This window comes from Petaurus breviceps, unplaced genomic scaffold (assembly GCF_028583685.1).
Source record: "Petaurus breviceps papuanus isolate PSGF00001 unplaced genomic scaffold, PetGlider_PUasm1.0 419, whole genome shotgun sequence".
NCBI lineage: Eukaryota > Metazoa > Chordata > Mammalia > Diprotodontia > Petauridae > Petaurus > Petaurus breviceps.
Window position 1 is genome coordinate 3,066,580 of NW_027186324.1, and position 14,383 is coordinate 3,080,962.

The 14,383-nt window shown below is 36.2% G+C and overlaps 1 pseudogene; it reads right to left on the reverse strand.

The window, feature by feature from the left end:
- Nucleotides 1–1,290: 1,290 nt before the first annotated feature.
- Nucleotides 1,291–14,383, reverse strand: part of LOC138171156 (5'-3' exoribonuclease 2 pseudogene) — a 38,271-nt pseudogene continuing 25,178 nt past the window's right edge.

Below are 14,383 nucleotides of genomic sequence, written 5' to 3' on the forward strand. Positions count from 1 at the left end.
CTCTCTCTCTCTCTCTCTCTCTCTCTCTCTCTCTCTGTCTCTCTCTCTCCCCCAAAACCCTAATATTCCCAACTACTTTGTGAAGGTTTTGATTTTCAAGAATGGAAGTATCATACTATTCTATTTTATAAAAAAGAACTGGACTAGGACAGGGTTCTCTCTATACTATCTGAGACCAGAAAAGCTCTCTGGCCCTCAGCAGCTCTTTGGGAAACCACTTCTATTTATGTCTAGGACCAGAAAAAGGAGAGAAAGGGGATGTCTATGACTGCAAACCATTTTAACTAGACAGATTTGCTCAGTACCAAATAGGCTCAGGTGTTTGTGTGTACATGTATAAAATGTAAGAATGCTTACTTTCCCACACACACATATACCTCTGTCCACATAAGATCATGGTTTCTTAGAAAGAATGTAAGGTTTTCTTAAGCACACAGGTTCTGTGTTATGAGAAGATGGATAGAGACTTGGGGACAAGGGCTCTTACCTCTCCGTCCTCCCTCCATCCTCTTGCAAATATGAAAGGACTCAGACAAAATAACCTTAAGAGCAAGAGTTTATCCTCCTTCCCTCCACCCCAGGGGGGTGACTAGTTCTAGGAAATGAATGCGCCAAATTCTGAAACGGTGACAAAGCTATTTACCTGTCCTGGTACAGAAAGCACCTTTTAACTCTGCCTGTCCAAACGAATCAGTGGAGATTTCTTGTCTCTCCCATGTAGTCCCTTGATCTGGGGAAGGAGTAGAGATCAGATAGTGTTCTAGTCATGTTTTCTTTTTTTTGTTCTTTGTTTTTTTTTTTTTAAAGCAATCAGGGTTAAGTAACTTGCTCAAGGTCACACGGCCAGTTATTTCTGGGTGTGGTGCTGAGCATCTGAGCCCAGATTTGATCCCCAGGTCATCTCGACTCTGGAGCTGATGCTCTTACTCACTGAGCCACCTGGATGCCCCTACTAGTCATGCTTTCTACCAGCTATTATTACTCTTTATTGGAACATAGAAACTGCTGATTTTCTGGCTACATACTTGGGTTTACAATTTTCTTTTAAAAATAAAATAAGTTCCTTCTACTCCCCTAAAAATCACTTTAAAAATATTCAAATCCACTGTATAGTGCATTACAGAGTTGGAAATTAACATAAAACACTAGAAATCAGATATAAGACATACACAGAACAAATACATCGATTGTAGTTTTTAAACTGCTATTTCATAAAGATGCTTCCTTTCCACAAACAGTATAAAATCATAGAATGACAAAAAGATTTAAGAAAGCTTCACAAAAGCTTAATTATAATTGTATTTTCCTGAGGGCAGTGGCAAAGGGCCATCCCTTCCAGAGTGATATCCCTGTATTGCTCCTGGTAGCTATGAACATGTAATCTTCAGCACACGATGGATCTTTAAAATTAATACTCATTGCAGTGCTCTGTGTTAGATCCCACAAGAGAATATACTGTTTGATTTGGAAGAATGGCTCCTTCTTGTAAAGTAAGTTTTTCTTGGGACCCATGACAAAGTTCAGGTGATAAATCTAGTGCCTCTATGGAACCTGTTTTATACAGTTTTGAAAGGCAATCACTAAGTGGATGATGTTTCCCCACAAACATTACATCAGCACCAAGACTATTTCTTCCAGTTTCCTCAGGTGTATGGTCGGGATAAAATTCTCCCAAAGCAGTTCTCAGACAACATGCATCAACAAATGGCATTAGGGTAACACATTATGAATCATGTACTCTTTTCAAAATCAGAGGACATATCTGCAATACTTTCAAAGTGTGAAGCAAATGGTGCATGGTGGAAAGAATAATACCACTTCCAGGAAGCACAGTCCTGATAATAATATCAAAGAACCCAACATAGTCCTTCAATATGAGGCTGCACAACTTTGCAACAGAATTTATCATCAGTTGCATCGACATCAAATTTGTTCTTGTAATACCATTGCTTCCAACCAAATTCCTTTAAACTGATGTTTACCTCTGGCTCAAGTTCACTGTCACTGTTTTCTGCTTTTTTTTTTTTGCTTAATTCCTCCTCGACATGGGGAGCAATCAGAAGTGAAACTATTATTGGAGAGTTATTATGCATTCTCATTTCATAGGCTGCTTGTCTTGGATTACTGGCTACTTGAGATTCATGTGAAACACTTGTGCCCAAGGCTTGAAGGGTTAAAATTCCACTAGAAACAAAAGCTGGCTGAGCCTTCTTCATTCTTTTTTTTGCCTTTTTTAAAACTTTCTCATCATATTTTCTCCTTTTAGAAGTGTTATCCTAAACTTCACCAATAGTTTTTTTCCTTTTGCTAGTAAATACTTAACACTTTATTTATTGCATGTTAAATTTCAAACAATTTTTTGTATCTATAAATTCAAATTGCTGTATCAAACATATGCTTAAAGAAAATCACATCTGGCAAAAGCTTCAGAATATGTGGGATATAACCCACAAGAGTATGTGGAATGTAATCACAAGTCTAGATGAAAATTCCATTGCTTTCAACTATTACTTGGGATTATCTCTTTCTGAAATTTTGAGGGTTCTACATAACAGATTGAAAAAGAGCTACAAATTGCATCCCAAAAGCACAGGTCAAAAATTGTGTACTCAATAATACAAACACAGCAGGTAATTTACTCTCTATAAAATTGCAGTAAATTGCTGAAAGGTATTAATTTTAGGTTGTACAGGAACATAGTGTTAGAATGACTTCTTTGATCTTTTTCCTCTTCCTTTTGCTTTTCTATATTTACAACTTGAGATTCAATTTCTTTGACACTAAACATCTTCAATGACTTGTTTCTTCTTATGATGGTAAATTCAATGTTTTTTTCCCACCAGATTATGAAGGGTCAACACTATACTTATTTTGTTAGAACCCATAGATGTTTCCTTGTTCATGTTAGTTTACTCTCTTAAAGCTAAATCTCTTATAATGTCCATTTTTTCACATGTAATTATCTTTATTTAAATAGAAACAATACTTCTATTTTTCCTTACTCTATTCCTCTCACTGGTAAATATGAAATTTTAGCTTATTTCTAACTATACTAATTATTATTTGAAATTTTTGGTGCCCCCTCTGTGCAACCTTCCTAATCCATGACTTAAATTTATCAAAATTGGGCCTCAAAGGATCTTATTATTTTCTCTATTTTCTTTAGAACCCTGTTATACTATTCCTGTCACTACAGTTTACAAGCCCATATCCGTTTGCTTCCCATTTATAGTCAATTGACACAATTAACTCAAATAAAAAACAATTACTAAGAAGGCATGGAATAATTAAGTCAAGATATTAAATATTTCTTAAGTACATCTATATGTCAGTCACTCTGTTAAGTGTTAGGGACAGAAAGACAAAGAAAACAGTTCCAACCCTCAAGCATCTCACAATCTTGTAAGACAAGATGACATGAAAAAATGCATAAATACAAGATAGGTAAAGGACAAATTAAAATTAATTTCAGATATTAGGCCCTAATAGTAAGAAGGATCAGGTAAGGGTTTTGTTTGTTTATATTATAATCTCACTTGGCTGTACAAAAAGGGGCAAACCAGTTCAGGTCAGAAATGGAGTAGGTCAGACCTATAAAGTCAATCAGTAGTTAGACCAGACCACTGAGAACAACCATTGTGTTTCCAGCCTGGGTGAGAAGAATGGCATTTTTTAAAGAAATAGATTATAGATAGATAAATAGATAATTCCACTCAGTCAATAACCATTTATTAAATGCCAACTTACTATGTTCCAGGCTCTGTGATAAGTACTAGGGATATAAATAAAGGAAAATAATCCTTCCTGTCCTCAAGGAGCTCACAATTTAATGGAAGAGAAAACAACCAAACATTTTATATATATATATATGTCAAACTCTCCAGATTTGTTCCACAAACAGAAAATCACCACAAAATGAGTATAGAACAATAAAAATAAATGGATAAAGCAGCTGCCCTCTTAAGATAATGTGAGAGGACCTCAGAAAAGACAGAGTTTCCAGGGGTTAAAGTTGGGCCTGAGTGAAGTGCAGACACTTCCAGGTTGACTACACCGAATTAACAAACAACAGGCCCTGGAAGGCAGTTTTGTTGGAAAACAGATTAGGCCTCAAGAAATTTCACCTTAATTTTCACCTAACTCAAGGCCTCAAGAAATTTCATTTCATAAACTTTTGCCTCACAGACCCAGGAACTTTCACATCACTAGTTTTTACCTCACAAACTTTTATCTAAGTAACAACAGAACACAGAATGGGGAGGAATAAAGGGCTCCCCATTGCTTTTGGAAGCCAGACCTAGAAGTGCTGACTAGAAGTGATACTGGACTGTGGCTGTGGGCAGGAAGAAGTAGGGCCCCTTAGCAGCTTTCTAGGTCACTGAGGAATAAATTGCACACATATGGAATGATAGTAACCAACACAGGGCCATCATTAGATGCAGCTTATGACATCCAGGCCAGGTCAGCCATGGGCACCCTCTGAGGGCCCAAATATGACAGGGTCACCATGTTGAAGGAGCCATGGGCACTCAGAGAAGCTGGTCTGGGATACCCAGGGAAGGCTTCCCAGTGAGAAGAGGGCTTCAGCCTCAAAGCAGAAGTTATATTTATCTACATCAGGGGCTCTCACCTGAGGTACACTGAACCCACAAAATGACACAGAGAAGCTAACCTCCCACTGAGGACAACCTGGCAGGCCGGCAGGAATCAGCCAGCACAGGGCTCGGGGAGCCGAGCCCAGCCCCACACAGAGGCTTTAGCCTCAGGGAGGGCCTGAAGAGGTGCTTGCCAGAGGGACTCCAGATCAGCAGCAGCTGTGGCCATTTCCAGATTTATCAACACATAGAGGGGAAGGACAAAGTGAGAGGTCAGTGCAGTCTGGACTTTGGGACCCAGTAAGTGGGAGTGCATGGCTTTTGCCCCCATGGCAAAAAGCCGCTGAGACTCCAGCACAGACAGCCAGCACCATGTGGCAGCTTCAGCTCCTGGCCCGCAGAGGGGGACCAAGTGAACAGTCTCAGGGTTAATTACTCTTGCTTTAACCTGCATGGATCTGGATTGCAGTCTAGGGTGGAGATCCTGGGATACGTGACCAGCTTGCCAGAGCATGTGGAGACCTCAGAGAGGGCACCCATCTAATACCTCCAGCAACTGAGAGAACCCCAGCATTTGGTAAGAAAGCTCCCCTGTCTGGTGGCAGAGTCCTACTGTGGCAAAAAGCCCAGGGGTCAAGTGACTGAGGGGCAACATGACCAGGCAAAGGAAACAAAGCAGACAGAACATTCCAACATTAGACTCCTATTTTGGGGACAAAAAGGATCAAAATATGGAACAGGAGGAAAACAGTGAAGTCAGAACTCCTGCACAAAAAGCTTCAAAGGAAAATTCTAGCTGGTTACAGGCCATAGAGGACCTTAAGAAGCAGATAAGAGAAATGGAGGAAAAATTGGGAAGATAAATTAGAACAATGCAAGAAAATTAAGAAATGAGAATCAATAGCCTAACAGGAAAATACGCCTTAAAAATAGACTAACTCAAATGACAAAAGAGGCTCAAAAAGCTAATGAGGAGAAAGCTTTAAGAAGCCGAATTTGCCAGATGGAAAAAGAATCTCAAAAGCTCAATGAGAAGAATCATTGCTTCAGAATTAGACTGGAACAAATGGAAGCTAATAACTTTATGAAAAATCAAGGTGCTGTTAAACAGATCCAAACAAATGAAAGAATAGAAGGCAATGTGAAATATCTCATGGGAAAAACCACTGACCTGGAAAATAGATCCAAGAGAGAGAACGCAAACTTTATTGGACTACCTGAAAGCTATGATCAAAGTAAGAACCTAGAAATCATCCTCCAAGAAGTTTTCCAAGAAAACTGCCCTGATGTTTTAGAACCAGAGGGCAAAATAGAAGTTGAAAGAATCCATCCATCACCTCCTGAAAAAGATCCCCAAAAGAAAAATCCTAGGAATATTATAATCAGTTTCTGAAATTCCCAGATCAAGGAGAGAATATTGCAAGCAGCCAGGAAGAAACAATTTGAATATCATGGAAACACAATCAGGATACCCAGGATCTGGCAGCTTCTACACTGAGGGATCGAAGGGCTTGGAATATGATATTCTGGAGGGCAAAGGGGCTGGGATTAAAACCAGGAAGCACCTACCCAGCAAAACTCAGTATCATGTTTCAGGGGAAAATATGGTCATTCAGTGGAATAGAGGACTTCCAAGCATTCTTGATCAAAAAACCAGAGTTGAACAGAAAATTTGACATTCAGATACAAGAAGCATGAGAAGCTAAACAGGGAAAAGAAATCATAAGGAACTTATCAAAGTTGAACTATTAACATTCCTACATGGAAAAACAATAATTGTAACTGATGAAACTTTTCTCAGTAGTTGAAGGGAATAGAAATATGTGTGTATATGTCTATATATGAGGGTATATGGGCATATGAATACATATGTGAATGTTTATCTATGGTTACAGATATACATAGATAGAGGGCACAGGACCAATTTAACAGGAAGGGATGATACTTAAAAGGTGAAATTAAGAGGTGAGAGAGGAATATAATGAGAGGAGATGAGGAGAGACAGAATGGGGTAAACTATATCATACAGAAGAAGCAAGGGAAAATGGTTACCATGGAGGGGAAGAATAGGAAGACAAAAGGGGATGGGTCAACCTTATTCCCATTGAATTTGGCTTAAGGAGGGAATGAAATACACACTAAATAGGGTATCTCACCATCCAGGAGAGTAGGGGGAAGGGGATGAGAGGGGGAATGATGGAAGGGAGGGCAGGAAGTTGGAAGCACCCACTTTTGAAAAGGGATGGGATCAAAGCAGAGAATAGAACAAGTGGGAGGTGGGATAGGAGGGAGGGAAATATAATCAGTCTTTTACAATATATCTACTATGTTATTGTTTTGCATTAGCCACACATGTACAACCTATACTGAACTGCTTATCTTCCCAGTAAGGGTGGGTAACAAGGGAGGAAGGGAATGAATCTGGAATTCAAAGTTTTAAAATCAAATATACATATATATAAATATGTGTGTGTTTGTGTGTATACTATTATTAATACTATTTTACATGTAGTTGGGAAATAAGATATACAGGCACTGGGGCATAGAGATCCACTGGAAAAGTCAAAAGGGGTATGGGAGAATATATTGGAGAGAGCAGATTGGAGGAGGGGATATCCTGTGGAACTGCTATTTTGGGGAGGTGGGTAGGGGAAAAATGGGGAGAAAATTTGTAACTAAAAATCTGGCGGAAATGAATGATGTAAATCAGAAGTTAATAAAGCATTTGAAAAAAATAAAATAGGGAATAAAAATAAGATGGAGGAAAATTCACAAATAGTAATTATAACTTTGAATGTGAATGGGATTCTTATAGCAGTTCTCTATGGTAACAAAGGACTATAAATTTCAGGGATGTTCATTAACTGGGAATGGCTGAACAAGTTGTGGTATATGGTTGTAGTAGAATACTACTATGCTGTAAGAAATGATGAGCTCCACTATTGATTAGAGAAATGCAAATGAAAACTACTCTTAGGTACATCACACCTATCAACTTGGTTAACATGACAAAACAGGAAAATGCTGGAAATGATGTGGGAAAATTGGAACACTAATGCATTGTTGGTGGAGTTGTGAATTGATCCAATCATCCTGGACAGTAATTTGGAATTATGGCCAAAGGACTATAAAAATGTTCAGTTCTTTTGACCTAATGATACCACTTCTAGAGTTATATCCCAAAGATATCATAAAAATGGGAAAAGAACCCACATGTACAAAAATACTTATAGAAACTCTTTTGTGGTGACCAAGAATTAGAAATTAAAGGGATGCCCATCAATTGGGGAATGCCTAAACAAGTTGTGGTATATGAATGTAATGGAATACTATTGTGCTATAAGAAATAATGAACAGACTTGAGAGAAACCTGGAAAGACTTATGTGAACTGATGCTGAGTGAAATTAGCAGAAACAAGAGAACATTGTACACAGTAACAGTCCCATTACATGATGACAAACTTTGATAGACTATATTCTTCTTAGCAATGCAAGGTTCTAAAACAACTCCAAAAGACTCATGAAGGAAAATTCTATCCCCATCCAGAGAAAGAACTATGGAGTCTGAACGCAGATCACAGCATTGTTCTTTTTTATTGTGGTTGTTTGTTTTGTTTCATTTTTTCATTCTGGTGATTTCTTCCATTCATCCTAGTTCTTCTTTACATCATAACTGCTGTGAAAAAAACAACTTTGTTGTTTATTGAGAAGTAATAGCAAGTTGCAAACGGCAGATTTATAGTTTCATGCACAATTATGCTTATTTTTTGTACTATGTTATGGAAATACTTATTTTATTCCTTGAATTCGAAACAGAATTGTAAAAAAGAGGTTGTGACAGACTTTTTCTGGAAATTGGGATTTTAATTGGGATTTGAATGAAGCCAGGGAAGTCAGGAGGCAGAGATAAGAAGAGAGAGCATTCTAGGCATGGGAGACTGAGAAAATAGAGATAAAGAAACAGATAAAGAAACTTAAAGAATTATTTGAAACTATTTGGTACAAAATGTCTTTAGGGAGAGAAAAATGCACTACTTGGTAAGAGTAATCACTTGTAAGATTCTAAAAATATAACTACGCTATTTTATTGCATAGAAATTTAGTTCAAAAATTGAAAGTGACCTTATAGGCAACTACTTTAATTTTTTAACTTTAAAAATGAGGAACAGGCAATTTTTATTCATGTTATTCTTATTGAATTTCTTGGTTATAGAAAACAAAATTCTATATTTGTTATCAGAATATTATAAATTAAGCATTTTATACTACTACAAGGAAAGTTCAGTAATTTCTGTATAACATCAACAGGCTATAAAGTTTAGTTATTGCCACATATTTTTAAGATTAATTTCAAAGTTGCTAATTACATTTTTTTCAAGTTACTTAATATTTCCATTGCACCTTCTTTTAATTTACTCAAGGTGCCAATCAAGAATCCTGGCAATTTAAATACATCTGAATTGATGAATTCATTTCTTAAAGCAGTCCTTCACCTCTTTGGCCAATCTAGATGACCCATTAAAGATGAAAGGCAACAACTATGAAAAGAAATCTATTTTCTTCTTGTGTTTAATGTAGTTAAAGAATACTAGGATTCTTCTAAAAGATACAGTCACTATTCAGTTTGATGACTAAGCTATTAGGAAAAAGCAATTTGTACAGATTTTGTAACAGTTAATCCTATTACCTACATTTGATTGTAAAATTCATTGGATATTAGTTATTATTTCTCTAAAGTGTATGAATCTAACTCCTTTTGTACCCCTAAAAGAATTACAAGTGAGTGATAAGAAATTAATTTCATTTATCTAATTAGAACATGTTGTAATGCTGATAATATTTATGAAAAAACCCACAGTTTTGATTTTAAATTCTCATTGAGTTTTGTGTTTACTCTTTATAGAGTAATTTATTTACTCTACATGAGGCAATATTGAATTTTGCCATAGAGACAGAAACACCTGTGTTCAAATCCTTCAGAACCATATTCATGATTTGACCCTGCCCAAGTCATTTAATCCTTTAGAGATATAGGCAGCTCTCTAAGACTATAAAGCTGCAGAACAGTTGCTGATCTGTTTGGTAGAAGAAATTTATTTCCTGAGAAGCAAAATCATTTGTCAGGAGCAAAAGAAAAATGGGGGGGGGGAGGGAACCCAGTTATTTACAAATAGACTCCAGCAGGAACAAGTAAAGAATTGCAATAAAAATCCAATAATTTCAGCTAATTATAACAAGGTGCTAATTAGGTCAAGTACACTTGTTTAATACCATTCATCCATCAACTAGTCATGAAAAAAAAGTTTTGGTCAAAGATTTAATGCTTAAATCTGATTAGTCTTATGTAATCACAGCTTAATAAATTTGTTTTGTCTATAGGAACTGTTTCCCAGATTTAGAAAATGAATAAATTGGTTTCAGCTTTCATAAATCTCTTTAATTCTCATGTTATGACTGAATTGTACAAAAATTAGATTTTACATATAAAAAGATTTTTTTTAAACTTTAAAATCCACAGGAGGGTATCTTGCTCTTTTATTTGTTAAGTTTTCAATTGTCCATTATGGCCTATGATTTGATCTTCAGGGAAAACCTGCAAGATAAGGATCCCCCTCTAATCAATTATCAAGCATCTCTGCCAGGGAGAGAACCGCAATATAATCATATATACTAAAATGAAATTAATGTTCCTCAAGGTGATCAGAACTTTAAATTTTCCAAATCCTGACAAGTACCTACTGTCTCAAAAGGGAGACTGGATAACAAAGTGTGAGTTTCTAATGTGAGGACCAGAAATGTAACTTGCCAAAATTACTGACTTAGTGACCTGTTTGTAACAATTTGGGGGGTATGTAGGAAAGAGATGAAAAGAAGAATTGATGTTATTCTCTCATTCATTTAGCCATTGACTAAATTGTTGAGTTAGGTGGAGGGGAAAGGGAAGTTGGTTTACAGTGTCAAAGATGGAATAGTATCACTAAAGATAGACTTGCCAGCATAAAGAGGAATTCACCAAATTTCCCTATTCTTACAGAAAAGGTTCCATCTTTGTTTCATGCCAGTCATGTTTCAGTTAGTTAGTTCCCAGGGATTCCATGAGATTGACTAAATGGGGTGGCAAGCATATGGGCAGAGTAATCTGAGAATATATCGCACTCTGCCTATAGTTATGGGAACTAGAATGCTACAAAAAATCATTTCACTCAGGATGAAAATAGTATTGTAATTTTGTAAATAGAATCTTCCCATCAATTTAGATATTACAATTTACATTTTAAGCCTCATTTTGTATTTTTGAGGTAAACAAGAGAAAAGGGAGTCAAATTAGTATAGTATCATACAGTATCATATAGCACAGCATAACATAGCCTTTCAGATGGTTCAGTTATAATGTCAAAATTATGTTAACTCCCACCCTTAAGTTTATGGAATTTTTTTCTGAATCTATCCAAACACTTTGCTCTGTCATTGAGTTGATGTGCTTCTGTCTGCAACTTGGATTGATGGCTGACAGCACTGATATAATAAATTATTCATGCCAATTTAGTGAAGACAATTAGACCAAAGTAATATGAGTGATTTAAATAATTACACACACAAATAGTATTATTATCCTCGTCAAAATCTGTACCTATATATGATATCAGCATTTAATATCATCTAAAAATTTAAAAGTTCATGGGTTTTCAATAATTTAATGGTGGAAAAAAAAAGAATTTAATGGTGGTATTGATTTTAAATTCAGTTGCCTGTTAAAATAAGATCAGTATGATATTATTTCTAATGCAAACTTATGAAATTATTTTAAGGGTCTGAGTGAGAGTAAGATATTTTCTTTATAATTTTCCTTCGTATATTCTACACATCAAGAAATAAGAATTGTAAGGAAATGATTTTTTTTTGCTTTTTGGAGGGCAATTGGGGTTAAGTAACTTAACCAAGGTTATACAGCTATTTTTTTTCATGTGGGTGTTAAGTGTCTGAGGCCGGAGACAAACTCAGGTCCTCCCAACTCCGGGGCCAGTGCTTTACTCACTGTGCTACCTAGCCTCCCCTGGAAATTATTTTTTAAAGAAATCCTGGTAATATAATTTATATTTTCCCAGATGCCCATAATAATGCTATCATTACTACTTACTAAAGAAACTGCTAACATTGACCCAGAAGATGTTTAAGACAATCTAGTTTAGTTAGAAAAAAGATCATATCTCCTAAGAAACATGAGTGAAATTGAGGTTTTAGTGCAAATTTAGTCAATCAACTAAAAATTTCATTTTAATAAATCCTTTAGGGGTAGCGAGGTGGCACAGTGAATAGAGCACCAACTCTGGAGTCAAGGGAACCTGAGTTCAAATCTGGTCTCAGACAATTACTGTGTAACCGTGGGCAAGTCACTTAATCCCAAATGCCCTGCTTTCTCCCCTCCAAAAAAACACCTAAATAAATAAATCCTTTAAAGTTTATCTTGGGTAGAGGAGGCAGCATGGGATAAGAGACTGCATTGAGTGCACAGTCATCTGCAAGTAGTAGGCACTTAATAAATGTTTATTGAATTAAATAACACATCAGATTCTAATTCTTTGAGCAATAAATTAATAAATTTAAAGTACTGTAATGCCAAGCAAAGGCAACTTCCCAAGGTTCAAAATACCAACATAGCTGCTCTCCATTTTATTCAGTGACAAATTAAGAACAGAGAAAATCAAAATATAGCATAATTCAAAATACAGCATTCACCAAGTGTAATTCAACCAAGTACTACTCCACCCCTGAGAAATACATTCATTTAGTCAATCACAAAGTCCCTCTTCCAAGTACTACTCCACCCCTGGAAAGTACATTTATTTAGTCAATCACAAAGGCCCTCTTCTCAAATGGAGATTAGTTTCCAATCATAAACAAAGTAAATTCATTTGATCAGTCACAGAGCACAAAAAAAAGTCAAAAGTTCCCCACCCCTGGATCACAACTGAACAGGCCATCTACCCCAGAGTTACAACAAGCTTAAGATATTTGTCACAGCATTTAATACCCAAAGAGACATCTTTTCTTCATCTTGACCTGAGGCAAGTTCTCAGCAATCTCTGTTCCTGGGAAGACAAAACTTAACAAGGCCACAAGATACATTACCAGTATCCTCATTAATTCATTCTCTGTCTGCAGAACAGTCCTAGAATCTCTGAAAATATCAGCAAGATCCTCATCCTGGATTTCTGTAAACATTCAACAAGAAAATCCTTCTTCAGGGCTTCTGAACCAACAGCAAGGTTCCAAGACCTCTGCAACAACAGCATTGTCCTTCATCAGTGGACACAATTCACTCTCTGTCTACAGAACAGTCTCAGGAGCTCTGAACCAACAGCAAGGTTCCAGAACTTCTGCAATAACAGCAATGGATGAATCTGGCAAAACAACATCAAAACAGAAAGACAGTACCAGCATCACAGCCATGTCTCCTCAGTACTTTTTTTGGCAAAAGCTCTGCATGGTAGCTCTCAAAAGTCCTGAGCAGCTCAAACTGGCCCTCAGCAATCCTCTCCATCTCTCGGCCTCCAAGATGCTGCTTCCAAAAAATTCTTCTGCCTCTCTCTCTCTGCTTATGGCTCTCTAAATCCACGTCACAAGCTCCTCCCAGTCCAGTCCTCTCTTTTCACATCAACAAGTACATCCTACAAGTGGGATTCACAAGCTCTGGGTTTTAACACTCAACCAAGCCAATACAGGGGATCTTTAAATTCCATTACTATTAAAAGTACATAAAAATTTATTTGAGAATACTCCTTGCTCATTTTAACTAAAAATATTATTTGAGTGAATACAAAATGAGAACAGTAACTATTAAAATATATCTTATTAAGTAAAAAATACACTACTCGGTTCACATTTTCAATATTTACTCTTTTAGAATAATATATATACATTTAAATCCATAAATGTGGTTCATTAGCCTGAGTTCTTTTTTGTGAATACCTATTTTTATATTTTATATTTTTATATCTCTAGAGGAAACACTGAGTTTGGACAGAATCAGATAAATGCAGATTTTCATGGGGATGTGAACCAAAAAGGACCTGGATCTTGTCTGGGTAAAACCAGACTTCAGTTCTGTATGTAAATTTTTGTATGTTCAATTTAATTTAATTTAGTGGTGTTTTTTTGCTCACTCCTTTGGATTCACTAGTACCATATAATTATTTATTGAAATCAACAATAGCTCTATACCTTGAGTCTTAGCAAGTTACCAGAGGCACTGAGAAGTTAGATGACTTGTCCTGGGCCATAAGAATAATAACTGTCAGAGGCCAGACTTCATCCCAGATCTTCCTAATTTTGAAATCTACACTCTCAATTCTCCTATGCTGTGCTACATCTCATACTGCCAAAGTATGAGATAACAGAAAGCACATGTAGAAGAATTAGAGATAGACTGGTAAATAAAATATTGGACTAGGAAATAGGAAATGTAATATTTACTCCTAGCAGTTACAACTGTGTAATCTTGGGAAAACTACTTCCTCTTTTGACTTCAATTGCTTCATCCATTTAAAGGAGGGCAGAATGGTAAAAATCTTCTTAGCTCTCAAAGTTTTTGTAATGGATAAAAAAATTAACATAAAAAACTGATGAATCCTTCAAGGGGGATAAAATAGGAATAAACAAGGAATGATTGCTATCATAGAAGGAAAACAAAAAGTATTGAGAAGTATATATCGATTATTTCTTTGTAACAGTCAATTTTTCTCAAGCCCAGTAGAGGACAAAAATTACCTAATAATATAGTCTAATTT